Below are 13689 nucleotides of genomic sequence, written 5' to 3' on the forward strand. Positions count from 1 at the left end.
TACTCTTAATACACACGGTTTATTAGATGAAATCGTCTGGTACACAAAGAAACTCCTCACAGCCGATGACCACAATTAATGAGCAACTAACTCACCTAAACTGCTGAGAAACTATAGATATGAACCTAATACAAAGCCTTATTACTACCTTACTTCAAGTTTCCATAACCAAAAACACCATAATGATTTCGGTCCCCATAACCAAAAACACAATAAGTCCACTAACATAAATATATCTAAGCCTACATAGAATAATGTGACAACCCGAAATTTATTCCGTCATTTTAACCCCTTCTTCCGTTAATAAGCCTTGTTTTATTTAACTGTCCGTTAACTTTTGGACTAGTTAAATTATGTGGGACTTTTATAATGACTTGGTAAGGGTTGAAACAAATTAGAAACACCCACAAAATGCCCTTAAAAATGTTTAGTGTCAACCAAGTCAAAATTCGACCATTAAATCGGGTGCGACCAAAAGCCCCGTTTAACAGCGGTATCGGGTAGATTTCCACTGAGCCCCAACTCAAACCCATATATAAGACAGAGTGGAGTCCATTTGAGACTTTTTCACTCACTCTCTCTCTCTCTACAACCTATTTTCGAGCCAAAAACGTCCGTTTCGAGCCCCAAACGAGTAAGCAATCTACCCTAACTTGTTGTATAGCTTAGCTAGCATGCAAATTCATGTTTAAAACATCAAACATGGGTAAATTCATGTGTTTACAGCCCAAGAACACTCTTGGACCGTGAACACCATTAAATGGGGTTTTTAAGCCCCAAAACCCCTCTAAACTACCCCTATGGCTTAGATATGGCTAAATGACTTATGGAAACGGACTTAGAACACATTGAACTTACATTTTGGAGAGTAAACTTGAGTTTACTACCCAAGAACTTGCTTGGGCCGTAAACTCCTCTTCATGGGGAGTAAACTCAAAATCAAGTGTTAGAAATTCCCACAAACACCTCCTATGTCTTTGGAAAAATGTCTAGAAGCAATCCCATAGATGTAAATGCTTTAAACATTAAAGTAACCAAGGAAATAGGAGTTTATCGCCGTAAACCCCCCTAGGAAAGGTCCATGGGCCGTAAAATCCTAAAAGCTGCCCAAATGATGCCCTAACACCCCCATTTGGCTTGGAATAATGCTTAGAACTTTATACTCTATCATTTAAGGCTTAGATCTATGAAAAAAATGACCGAGTGAGATTTTACGGCCGTAAACTCCTTGTTTATGGCTATGAAATCCTTAAATGGTCCCTTGAGAGCCTTAAACCCCTTCACATGCATTGTATTTGGACCTAGCAAAATTCCACAAGTGATATAAGACATTTTGGCATCCTAGAACACCCTCACCACGAGTTTACGGCCGTAAACACATGGGGAGCTAGTCCCAGGGCTGTGAACTCTATCAAGAGTTTACTCTTGAAGAGTAAAATCCCTATTTAAGCCATACACACCCTTAGATGTTACCAGGGACACTCAAAACACTTAACCAAAGTGTTTTCTGCACTTTAGGATGCGTATACGTGTTTAATTAGTATTATATTTGCTAATTGTATGTAAACATATGTTATCATATGTTTAATAGGTCACTAAGTGTGTTCAAGTCTTTACTTGACACCGAGCACCCAATCGGCACCTTCGTGGGATCCACTTACAACAAGTGAGTTCATACCCGTGAATTAACCTTTTAAATGTTTTTACATGCTTTTAGGGGGGAATACAAGTTAAAACATGCCAGTTATCATATCAATCACATGTGATTGATAACCCGCATGCACATGGATTCATTACATTATCAACTGGTTTACCAAGTATGATACTCTAAATGGTTTTCTAAAACGTCTTTTTGTGTTCAAAACTTTTCTCAAATTACCTCTCGTGCTGTATGTTTTATTTCAAACTCTGTTACAGCAGCATTTTAAACAAAGATTTTCAATACTTTATCTAAATTATAATCAAAACTTGTTTATGAATGATTTGCTTAAAGTATAAAGGTTTTCCAAAGATTTCATAAAAGTTTTCTTCCATGTTTTTATACTCCTACTTTGTTAAATACTACTGCTTTGTTATACTTCTACTTAGTTAATGCTCCTACTTAGTTAAATGCTACTACTTTGTTAACACTTTTACTTCATGATACACTTATACTCCACGATACACTTCTACTTCACAATACGCTTATACTTCATGATACGCTTATACTTAACGATACACTTTTACTTCACGATTCACTTATACTCGATACACTTATACTTCACGGTACGCTTATACTTCACGATACACTTCTACTTCACGATTCACTTATACTTCACGATACGCTTATACTTCACGGTACACTTATACTTCACGAAACACTTCTACTTCACGATACACTTCTACTTCACGATTCACTTATACTTCATGATACGCTTATACTTCACGATACACTTCTACTTTCACGATTCACTTATACTTCACGATACGCTTATACTTCACGGTACACTTATACTTAACAATACACTTCTACGTCACGATTCACTTATACTTCACGATACGCTTATACTTCACGGTACGCTTATACTTCACGATACACTTCTACTTCACGATTCACTTATACATCATGATACGCTTATACTTCACGATACACTTCTACTTCACGATATGCTTATACTTCACGATACACTTATACTTCACGATACGCTTCTACTTCACGATACATCCTTACTCGTTGACACTTATACTTTATGAAACACTTCTACTTCGTTAAACACTTAAACTTCGTTAAATGCTTCTACTTAGTTAAATGTATGCCTATGCTTGTATAGTTATATAAATAATGTTTAAAGGACTTAGGAAGGCTAGTTCGCCCTATTTCCTTTTCTTCGTTGAGATGTGGTCTGGTCGGATCGGATATCCGTCCGAAGGTCGTTTGATCATTAGTTATACATTATGTATACAAGCATAGACATATAGGTTTACATCGGTCAGTTCAGTTGTGAGTCTCTATCACGTGTCCAGTATTTTACACTAGATCTCACTATTCGAGATGCATCTTCAGGACACGGCCTTCTCCGTTGTCTAGTGGCTAACCAGAGTCTCCTGTAGGGAGAGCGGTCATTATATGTATAGATCTATATGGGATTGACACCCCCACACCCACACTGCTAGCTACAGTTCATGGCCTACCAAGCCAAAGGGTGACATATGTCACAATATTTCCTACGCTTGCAGGGCATCAAGTTCTCTAGTGTCTATCAGTATGGTTGCGAGTATCTCGGGGTTACCTTATAATTCATGGCCTTAAGGTAATGGAAATTAACAATGTATTCACTGTTTATAGACCTTGCTAGACGTAATCTTTCATTTGATACTGTCTGGGGTCTGTATCTCCTCTCGTTAGACTGAGTCAGGTGCGTCGTTCATTCGATACTCTCCTAGAGTCTATGATTTCTTTTGCCTTAGTCAGCAGTCTTCACTGCTGAGGCATATGTTGTTTTCCCTAATATTCTCCTACTTTCTTTACAATCAATACCCTATTTTGGTAATGATAGTGTTAAGGGAAAAATCACTTTTTACAACATAACTCCGTCCAGTCTTGGTAGAAGATTGCTTTTAAATTAGAAAATATAGGATTTTATGGAAAGGACTCTGATTCACTGTGTATTCTAAAACTACTACTTGTATAAAGTTATTTGAATTAAAATGACACTAAATACTTATGAACTCACCAGCATTTGTAAAAATGTTGATACTCGCTTTCAAATAACTTGTATTCTCAGGTCAGCTATAGACAGGTACATCCCAGGAGTTTGCGTGAAGGCGGTTTAGTACCACGCTGCATCTACATTATTACTTGTATTACTTTGTAGTTCCTATGTAATGTAAACCATGTAAAACTATTACTATTAATGCAATGGTTGTTGTACTTTGATTACTATATTGGACATGTTGTGATACTTGACATGACGTCATCCACCCCAGAACGTTTCCGCCGTTCCAGTTTTGGGGTGTGACAGATTGGTATCAGAGCATTGTTTATAGTGAGCTAAGTATATCAATTCATAAAAGATATGCAACCTATAAATACATAGGGATAAAACACTCTGACCAAGAAATATACTTTAAAATATAACCATATTTTATCAAAGTATAAGAACATCCAGAATCTAAACACTCGAACACAAGTATCACAAGAAGAACAAGAATAAAAGTCTTCGGATGTTGAGCACTACAGTCAGACCTGGGAAGTTAAGTAATCGTAAGTTGGAATAAATGTAACCTGATCAACTACATCTATTCGAGATGCGATGAACGTGTGCCTGGGAGTGATAGTGGTGTTGCAACAGGTGTGAAACTTACCAACTAGGAATACTATAGGAGTATTTTGGAATGCTAAAAGACTCACACTAATCCCAGAATCATATTAAGAAGACAAGAAACAAACAAGAATTTAAAATACCATAGGGGTATTTTAGGATCCATAGATAACCTTGTGTGAAAAACTAAAAAGATCCTTATTGGTATACCTACAACTACAGAGGATATACTCCCAAGGTTATATATAATATGGATCCCATAGGCTAAGAATGTGTGGTTTCGCCCTACTTCCTTTTCCTCGTTGGGATGTGGATATAGAGTAGTATCTCATATTCGAAGGCCTATCGGATCTAAGCTATATATGATTTGTATACCCTATGTAATCGTAGAGGGACTTGATATGGATCACCCAGTGAAATGTTAATAATCTCTTAAGATTCTTTAGACATTTCCATTCTCACATGAACCCTGTAGAAAACCCTATCCACTTCAGTACTCGGCAGAAGAGGTGATGCAGACCCAAAAGAGGTTCATTGAGAGGATTTCCAGTTAGGAAATAAATGAACCAAGACGAGACTATTGAAATCACCAAGTGCCTATATCTTTTTAGGGACATGGTGGGAAAATCGTCTAAACTTCCGAGATTTCCAGTCATCCATCCTGAAGCGATGACACTCAGAGTCGGAATCAGAAGGAAGGCGGAGTAGAGATTCAATATGTCCATACGAGGAGAGAACCCTAGGTAACTACCCGAAGGAAACCAACGCCGATTCCAGTAAAAAATATGAGGTAGACAGAGGGAACCAGTACATGGAACCCGAAAAATATCTTTTCCTCGTGTTCGTCACTGTAACGACCCGTCTCTGGTATATTTCTTTTATAGTATTTATTTTAGAAGTTTGTAGAGGGACTCGACGAGTCTATGGCCCGACTCGTCGAGTAGGGTCGTGATCTTGGACAGCGTATAGATCGGCGACTCGGCGAGTCCATATTCGGGACTCGGCGAGTCGGCCTGCCAGGTTGAAACCCTAAATCCCCAGGTTTGCACCCTATTTAAACCATCTTATGAGCCCCCAAACTCATCTCCTTCACCCTCAAAGCATTATTTGGCAAACCCTAACCATTCCATTGAGTATTTGAGCTTTTCTTGTCTAAATCTTGAAGTTTTGAAGAGAAGAAGGAGGCTAGACCCAAAGGAGAAGAAGAAGATCCAGGTTTTTGCACCTATTTTAGAGTATCTTGAGGTAATAATTGGTTTCTTCCAGTTTTGATGATTGATTCTCCTTTATAAGCATATTTAGCCAATTCTTTAGCTTGTTCTTAGTAGATAAATCATATTGGATGGATTAGCTTTCAGATCTAGCCATGTTTCAGTTCCAAAAACGTAGATCTATCAACTTTATGAAGCCATTTTGCATGATAGCCCTAGATCTACTCTTCCAAGTGCCTTTTTAGCCTTTATATCCTTTTGTATGCATTTGTACACGTAAAGTTGGAAACTTTACGTGGTAAACCAACCTTAGGACCTCAGATCTATGTATTGTATGTAGTGGTTTTGATCAGAATCGAGTTTTTAGTAATTGCATGCATGTGACTCGGCGAGTCGAGTCGTGAGTCCCGAGTGGAGACCAGTGAGTAGTGGAATGGACTCAGTGAGTCGGAGGTTAGACTCAGTAATGGAAGGACTCAGCGAGTTGTTCATACAACTCGGCGAGTCTAAGGCAATCTTCATAATTTCAAGAACAACTCATCAAGTAGTTCATACAACTCGGCGAGTCGGATGCAGATAGTCTGAGTTTTAGAACCAAATGGGAACTCGTCGAGTTCAAGCTATACTCGACGAGTAGCAGCAAGCAGGGTTAAGAAATGAGAGTAGGGACTCGGCGAGTTGGCGGCCCAACTCGACGAGTCAGGTCAACTGAAAGTTGACTTTGACCAGAAGAGTTGACCTTGACCAGGAGAGTTGACTTTAGTCAGGGGTAAAAGAGTCATTTTACCCCAATGCAGTTATTAGTATTTTGATTGAGTATATTTGTGGAATTGTAGCAGGGGAGATACCAAAGCAGCAGCAGATAGCTTCCAGAGCCATACACTCAGCAGCCAGATCACGAGGTGAGTTTCCTTTCAATAGGAACGGGTCTAAGGCCACAATGCCGACCCGTATAGCTAGTAGTAGTTTCCGGACTTCGGTCCGATGCAGATTTTATTATGTTTGAAGCCTTCGTGGCTCAGACAGGATTATGTGTTATATGTTCCGGGTTACAGCCCGATGCAATATGCTATTTATGTGTTCATGCTAGTTGATATGATTGTGCTATGCTATGATCAGTAGTTCCGGACTTATGTCCGATGCAGTCACTTCCGAACTTTGGTCCGATGCAGTTAGTTCCGGATTTCGGTCTGATGCAGTCAGTTTCGGACTTCAGTCCGATGCAGGAGGCAAGGCCTCAGTAGTTCCGGACTTCAGTCGGATGCAGAGGGCAAGGCCCTGGCTAGTTCCGGAGTTCGATCCGATGCAGTTTCCGGACTTCGGTCCGATGCAGTGGGCAAGGCCCAGTATGTACTTATGTGTATTGTATGGTATGTGGTAGTTTGGGGGAGCTCACTAAGCTTCGTGCTTACAGTTTCAGTTTTGGTTTCAGGTACTTCCGCGAGTAAAGGGAAGAGCTCGGGTTGATGACATCGCATACACCACAGTTTCAGCTGTCCTGGGAGATGTTTTTAGTTTTTCATAAATGTGATTGATACAGTTCTACATAACTATTATTAATTGTTTTGAAACATTGACGTATGGGTTTTACTTTGTGATATTATCTTAGTACTTTTAGTAATTTTAAACAAAAATTTTTTGGGTCGTATTTTGGGATGTTTCAAGTTGGTATCAGAGCCTTGGTTTGAGGGATTCGGATACACTTTCGGGTGTGTCTGAACTCAAACTAAGGAAACGATAAAGATTTAGAAAAGAAAAATGTTTTGAAAATGATTTTAGAAAAAGAACTTAGAAAGAAGAAGAGTTTTACAAAAGGAAAATGGTGTGGCGTATGCGATCAACCGATCTCAAGTAAGTACTCCCGAATTATCCATACAAGTTATGTTATGATTACCAGTTTTAATTTCAGTAGAACAACCTGCTAGAATAGGACTAAGGATCTAGGAGGATGCCTTATGTGCCTGCTATATGTGCTTCAGCTTTTTGAAATTTGCATGCTAGTATTGAGTAGACAATAGTAGGATAGCCTGTTAGGGTTATGCCTGATAGTATGAGCTTAGCATTGTATGCTAGTACAGTATCTGGATATGAGAGTAGATTTGCTTGAATAAATTTCCTGTATCCGAATGTTGCTTGCTTTGTGCTTTGTGGGAGTCTGAGTGATGAGAGTTAGCCATTAGGTGAATACGCCACATCACATGCGATTAGGGTTGAATAATCTCAGAGTGTTAGATTTGGCCCTATTGCGCAGCTCTTGTTTGAGTCTAACCGTTGTAGGGACGAGTCTTTTACTTGAAGGATTATCTGAGCCTCATTAAATGTGATGGTGTTCAGGTAATGACTAATTAGCATTACAAAGAGGCCTTCAGCAGCTGAGGACTGTTTTGAATGAAGTTAGAGGTTTCCCCTAGGTAAGCCTAGGATGAGTGTAGCAGTGATCAGTAGTAGTAGAAGTGACTTGGTGGAGTCAAGGCAGTTCTTGAGGAAAGTACGGTCAGATGTGGAAGGTAGTATGGGCCCGTACTACTGAAAGCAGAGGATCCGTACTCGAATCAAGGAAGGCCAAGACAAGACTGGGAAACTAGTATTGGTATCAGTGATCCCTTGAGATATTTCAGTTTTCTGATGTTGTTATGATTTGTTTCAGAATGGTAGTTTTGCGTTCGAGGCCAGCAGTCGGCAGTTCAAGTGCCGGAGGGGGATCAGTACCAGGCCCGGAGGCTGGGCAGTTAGATGAGCAGACCAGAGAGTTCCTTTCTTCTGAGGTTACTCGTATCATTCTGGAGCAGACTCCCGTGATCTTCGGTTCGATCAAGGAGGGTATTCTAGAGCTGATGGATGAGAGATTGGGCACCTTCCGTGCCGAGATGGCGTCCATGATGGGGTCGCGCACACTTACGTTCAGGGAGTTCAGAGCATGTGGAGCTCCAGATTACCACGGGGCACGGGACCCCATAGCGAGTACTAGATGGTTGGCGGATGTGGCCAACACTTTCCGCACGAGCAGGTGTCCCGAGGGGGACAAGGTTAGATTGGCATCCTATCTTCTGAAGGACAGGGCACGAGATTGGTGGGAGGAGGTCGGACATACCATTAGAGATGATGCAGCGTTAGATGCCATGACCTGGGCTGATTTCTCCACCAGGTTCAGGGCGGAGTTTGCACCGGTTATCGAGGTGCAGCAGTTAACCAGGGAGTTTCAGGAGCTCACCCAGACTACGGAGACCGTGGCGGAGATCACCGCCAAGTTCAGGGAGAGGGCTCTTCTCGTTCCTTAGTATGCAGCTGATGAGGAAATGAAGAAGGCCCGTTATCATGAGATGCTGCGGAGCGATATCCGCCAGTTTGTGAGCCGGTCCAGCTGTACAATGCTGGATGATATGATTGCTAGGGCTCGGGAGAGGGAGATTGACCTTGAGATGGAGAAGAAGAGGAAACCGGAGGCGGTTTCGGGTACAGGCAGTTCCGACAAAAAGCCAAAGGTTTCAGATCACAGATCCAGGAGTCAGCAGAGCCACAGTCGATGTGGCAAGTGTGGGAGATTGCACGACGGGGTGTGCAAGGTAGGGAGTTCCGGCTGCTACAAGTGCGATCAGACTGGGCATTTGAGCAGGGATTGTACGGCTCCTGCTACTGCTATTGCAGCATCAGATCTGATTTTCTTTCAGTGCAATCAGAGGGGACATAAAAAGTCCCAGTGTCCGAGTTTAGCTGCAGCAGGGAAGGTGGTTGCACCTGCCCCTTCTACTTTGAGGATTACTGATGGCCGGCAGGGCCGAGCGGAGGCACCAGTGGCAAAGAGTAGATCTTTTCAGATGACAGCAGAGGAGGCGCGAGCGACTCCTGATGTGGTGACGGGTATGTATCTTCCCTTCATCTCTTTATTATTATTGATTTTTGCTAATGGTTATACGTTTTGTATAGGGTCGTTCTCTGTGAACGGCATTTCCGCTACAGTATTATTTGATTCGGGGGCTACCCGATCGTTTGTATCGCTAGCGCTTAGCAAGAGATTTAGCATAGCTCCAGGGGAGCTGGATTGTCCACTAGAGGCCGAGATAGCAGATGACAGGACCGTGAGAGTCGATAGGGTGCATAGAGGATGTTCTCTTCAGTTGTTCGATGAGCAATTCTTGGTGGATTTGGTCCCTATTCCCCTGCGAGGGAATAAGGTTATAGTAGGCATGGACTGGTTGAGTCCAAACGGGGCAGTGACAGATTGCGAGTTGCAGCTAGTGAGGATTCGCACTCCCAGTGGGGGGGGGGGGGAGTTGGTGATTCAGGGTGAGAGGCCACAACGTGGACCAGCTTTTTGTTCAGCCACGAGGGCGAGGCGCTATTTTCAGCAGGGTTGCACCGGTTACGTAGCTTATGTCTTGGATGCCCGGGAGAAGGGCAAGACGACAATTGACGATGTTTCGGTAGTGCGAGACTTTCCGGATGTATTTCCGGAGGATTTACTGGGAATACCTCCTGAGAGGCAGGTCGAGTTTGGGATCGACCTAATTCCAGGTGCGGCTCCGATAGCCAAGGCACCGTACCGGTTAGCTCCCCCTGAGATGCAGGAGTTGTCTACGCAGCTGCAGGAGTTGCTAGACAAGGGTTTCATTCGGCCGAGTAATTCACCTTGGGGAGCACCGATCCTATTTGTGAAGAAGGATGGGTCGCAACGTATGTGCATTGACTACCGGGAGCTGAATAAGGTAACAGTGAAGAACCGTTACCCCCTCCCGAGGATAGATGATTTGTTTGATCAGCTTCAGGGGGCGTCTTGGTTCTCCAAGATCGATTTACGCTCTGGATACCACCAGATGCGAGTTAGAGGCGAAGATGTGCAAAAGACAGCTTTCAGGACCCGATATGGTCATTATGAGTTTGTGGTGATGCCTTTTGGGCTCACTAATGCTCCAGCCGCATTCATGGATCTCATGAATCGCGTATGCAGACCGATGCTGGATCGGTCTGTGATAGTATTCATAGATGATATCTTGGTGTATTCGAAGACTGAGGAGCAACATGAGGAGCACCTGAGGGAGGTGATAGAGGTTTTGAGAAGGGAGAGACTTTTCGCAAAGTTCTCCAAGTGCGAGTTCTGGTTGTGGGAGGTGCAGTTCCTTGGTCACCTCATCAATCAGAAGGGTATCTTGGTAGATCCGGCCAAGATAGAGGCCGTGATGCAGTGGGAAGTCCCGAAGTCTCCATCCGAGATTCGGAGCTTCCTAGGGTTGGCAGGGTACTACAGGAGATTTATTCAGGATTTCTCCAAGATAGCAGTACCGCTCACCCGACTGACTAGGAAGTCGGTGGTGTTTCGTTGGGGGCCTAAGCAGCAGGCGGCATTTGAGACCCTCAGGCAAAGGCTATGCGAGGCTCCGATTCTTTCCCTGCCAGAGGGAATAGAGGATTTTGTAGTCTACTGTGATGCCTCAATCACAGGTATGGGAGCAGTTTTGATGCAGCGGGGGCATGTGATAGCCTATGCCTCGAGACAGTTGAAGCCTCACGAGGCTAACTATCCTACCCACGATTTAGAGCTGGGGCAGTGGTGTTTGCCCTCAAGATTTGGAGACACTACCTTTATGGGGTCCGTTATACCATCTAAACGGATCACAAGAGTTTGAGATACCATATGGATCAGCCGAGTCTAAACATGAGGCAGAGGAGATGGTTAGATGTGCTGAAGGATTATGATTGTGAAATCCTTTACCATCCAGGGAAGGCCAATGTAGTGGCCGACGCCTTGGACCGAAAGGTGACGACAGCCTCTATCAGAGACTTATGTTTGAGGATGACAGTGATTACTCCGTTATTGGATCGGATCAGGGAGGCTCAGGTTGAGGGCCTCAAGGAGGAGTGGCAGAAGTGTGAGAGGATAGTGGGCCGAGTATCTTCGTTTGATTATGATAGTCGGGGGTTGTTGACCCTTCATGGGAGAGTGTGGGTACTGTACGGGGGCGGAGTACGGCAGGTGTTGATGGACGAGGCTCATAAGTCTCGATTTTCCATCCACCAGGGGCAACGAAGATGTATAAAGATCTTCGACCCAATTATTGGTGGCCCTACATGAAGCAGGACGTGGCTTGGTATGTAGAGAGGTGCCTGAACTGCAGGAAGGTCAAGGCAGAATAGCAGAGAACTCACGGAAAGATGTAGTCGTTAGACATTCCCGTGTGGAAATGGGAGGACATCACCATGGACTTTATCACCAAGCTTCCCAGGACCGCACGTGGAGTAGATTCGATTTGGGTAGTAGTGGATCGGATGACGAAGAGTGCTCATTTTATACCGATCCAGGAGAGCATATCGGCAGAAAAGCTAGCCGATATCTATGTGCGGGAGATAGTTGCACGTCATGGAGTGCCAGTATCGGTGGTTTCAGATCGAGATGTCCGTTTTACATCCAGATTCTGGAAGCGGTTTCATGACGAGATGGGTACTCGTCTCCATTTCAGCACCGCTTTCCACCCTCAGACGGACGGGCAGAGCGAGAGAACGATTCAGAGTCACGAGGACATGCTCCGGGCATGTGTCTTAGACTTCAGTGGCAGTTGGGATACGTATCTTCCGTTAGCGGAATTTTCGTATAACAACAATTATCATGCAAGCATTAATCGACCTCCTTTTGAGATGCTTTATGGGAGGAAGTGCAGGACCCCGATTTGTTGGGGCGAGGTCGGTCAGCGAGTCATTAGGAGCACGGAAGTGGTGCTCAAGATGACCGAGTTGATTCAGCAGGTACGTAGTAGACTGGAGACTGCTCAGAGTCGGCAGAAGAGGTACGCCGACAGGAGGCGTTCAGACGTGGAGTTCTGGGTAGGCGATATGGTCCTCCTAAAAGTCTCACCTTGGAAGGGTGTCATCAGGTTTCGGAAGAGGGGCAAGCTGGGCCCCAGGTTCATTGGTCCTTTCAGGGTTTTGGCCCGGGTGGGTCGGGTGGCATATCGATTGGATCTTCCGGCAGAGTTTAGCCATATCCACAACACTTTCCACGTGTCTCAGTTGAGGAAATGTTTGGTGGACGAGTCAGCAGTTGTTCCCTTAGAAGATATTCAGGTTGATAGCAGCTTGAATTATACTGAGAGGCTAGTCGCGATTCTGGATCGGAAGATAAAGACCTTGAGGAACAAGGTAATTCAGCTAGTGAAGGTGCAGTGGGAGCACCAGAAGGGGTCTGAGTGGACGTGGGAGTCTAAAGATGAGATGAAAGAGCACTACCCAGAGTTATTTGCAGATTCAGCCGTAGCAGACTTCGAGGACGAAGTCTGAGTAGGGATGTCAACGGGACCAAACGGGAGCGGGAATAGCTGCCCCCGCTCCCGCCCCCGAAATCAATTGTTACCCCCGCTCCCGGTCCCGCCCCCGGCTCCCCCGTTTACATAGCCCCCGGTCCCGCTCCCGGTTACCTCTATCACCCCCGGTCCCGCTCCCGTTCCCTCGGTTCCTCCGCTTAAAATTCGTTTTTTTGCTAAACGACTATTTTGTGTTAGGCTAAAAAGCTTGTTTTTAATAACTTTAAAAGTTTAAAACATAATCTTTTAGAAACTAAACAATTAAAAATTCAACATTACGAATTCAATATTACAAAACGACAATTCCATCAATCTTAAAAATATAAAATATGACAAATCCAATATTACAAATATAAAATACTTACATATCTAAAAATATATGATCAATTGACTACCTCTTCAATATTTATTAATTGAAAACGTGAAAGTGAAACCTAAACTACACTTAAAATTAGAAAATCTATTTTGTATATGTATTTTATATTAAATATATATTTTTTACATAAATGTACAACCGGGACCCTGCGGGAGTACGGGACGGGAATACCAACTCCCGCTCCCGGTCCCGAAAATAAGCGGGGTTTAATTTTGCCCCCGCTCCCGCTCCCGCTCCCAGTTTTTTTAAAAATTTAGTCCCATACGGGATCGGGGTCCCACGGGAGCGGGGTTCCATGGGGGTTTTTAACATCCCTAAGTCTGAGTCCAGTGGGGGAGAATTGTAACGACCCGTCTCTGGTATGTTGCTTTTATAGTATTTATTTTAGAAGTTTGTAGAGGGACTCGACGAGTCTATGGCCCGACTCGTCGAGTAGGGTCATGATCTTGGACAGCGTATAGATCGGCGACTCGGCGAGTCCATATTCGGGACTCGGTGAGTCGGCCTGCCAG

This window comes from Lactuca saligna, chromosome 6 (genome assembly GCF_052625555.1).
Source record: "Lactuca saligna cultivar CGN05327 chromosome 6, ASM5262555v1, whole genome shotgun sequence".
NCBI lineage: Eukaryota > Viridiplantae > Streptophyta > Magnoliopsida > Asterales > Asteraceae > Lactuca > Lactuca saligna.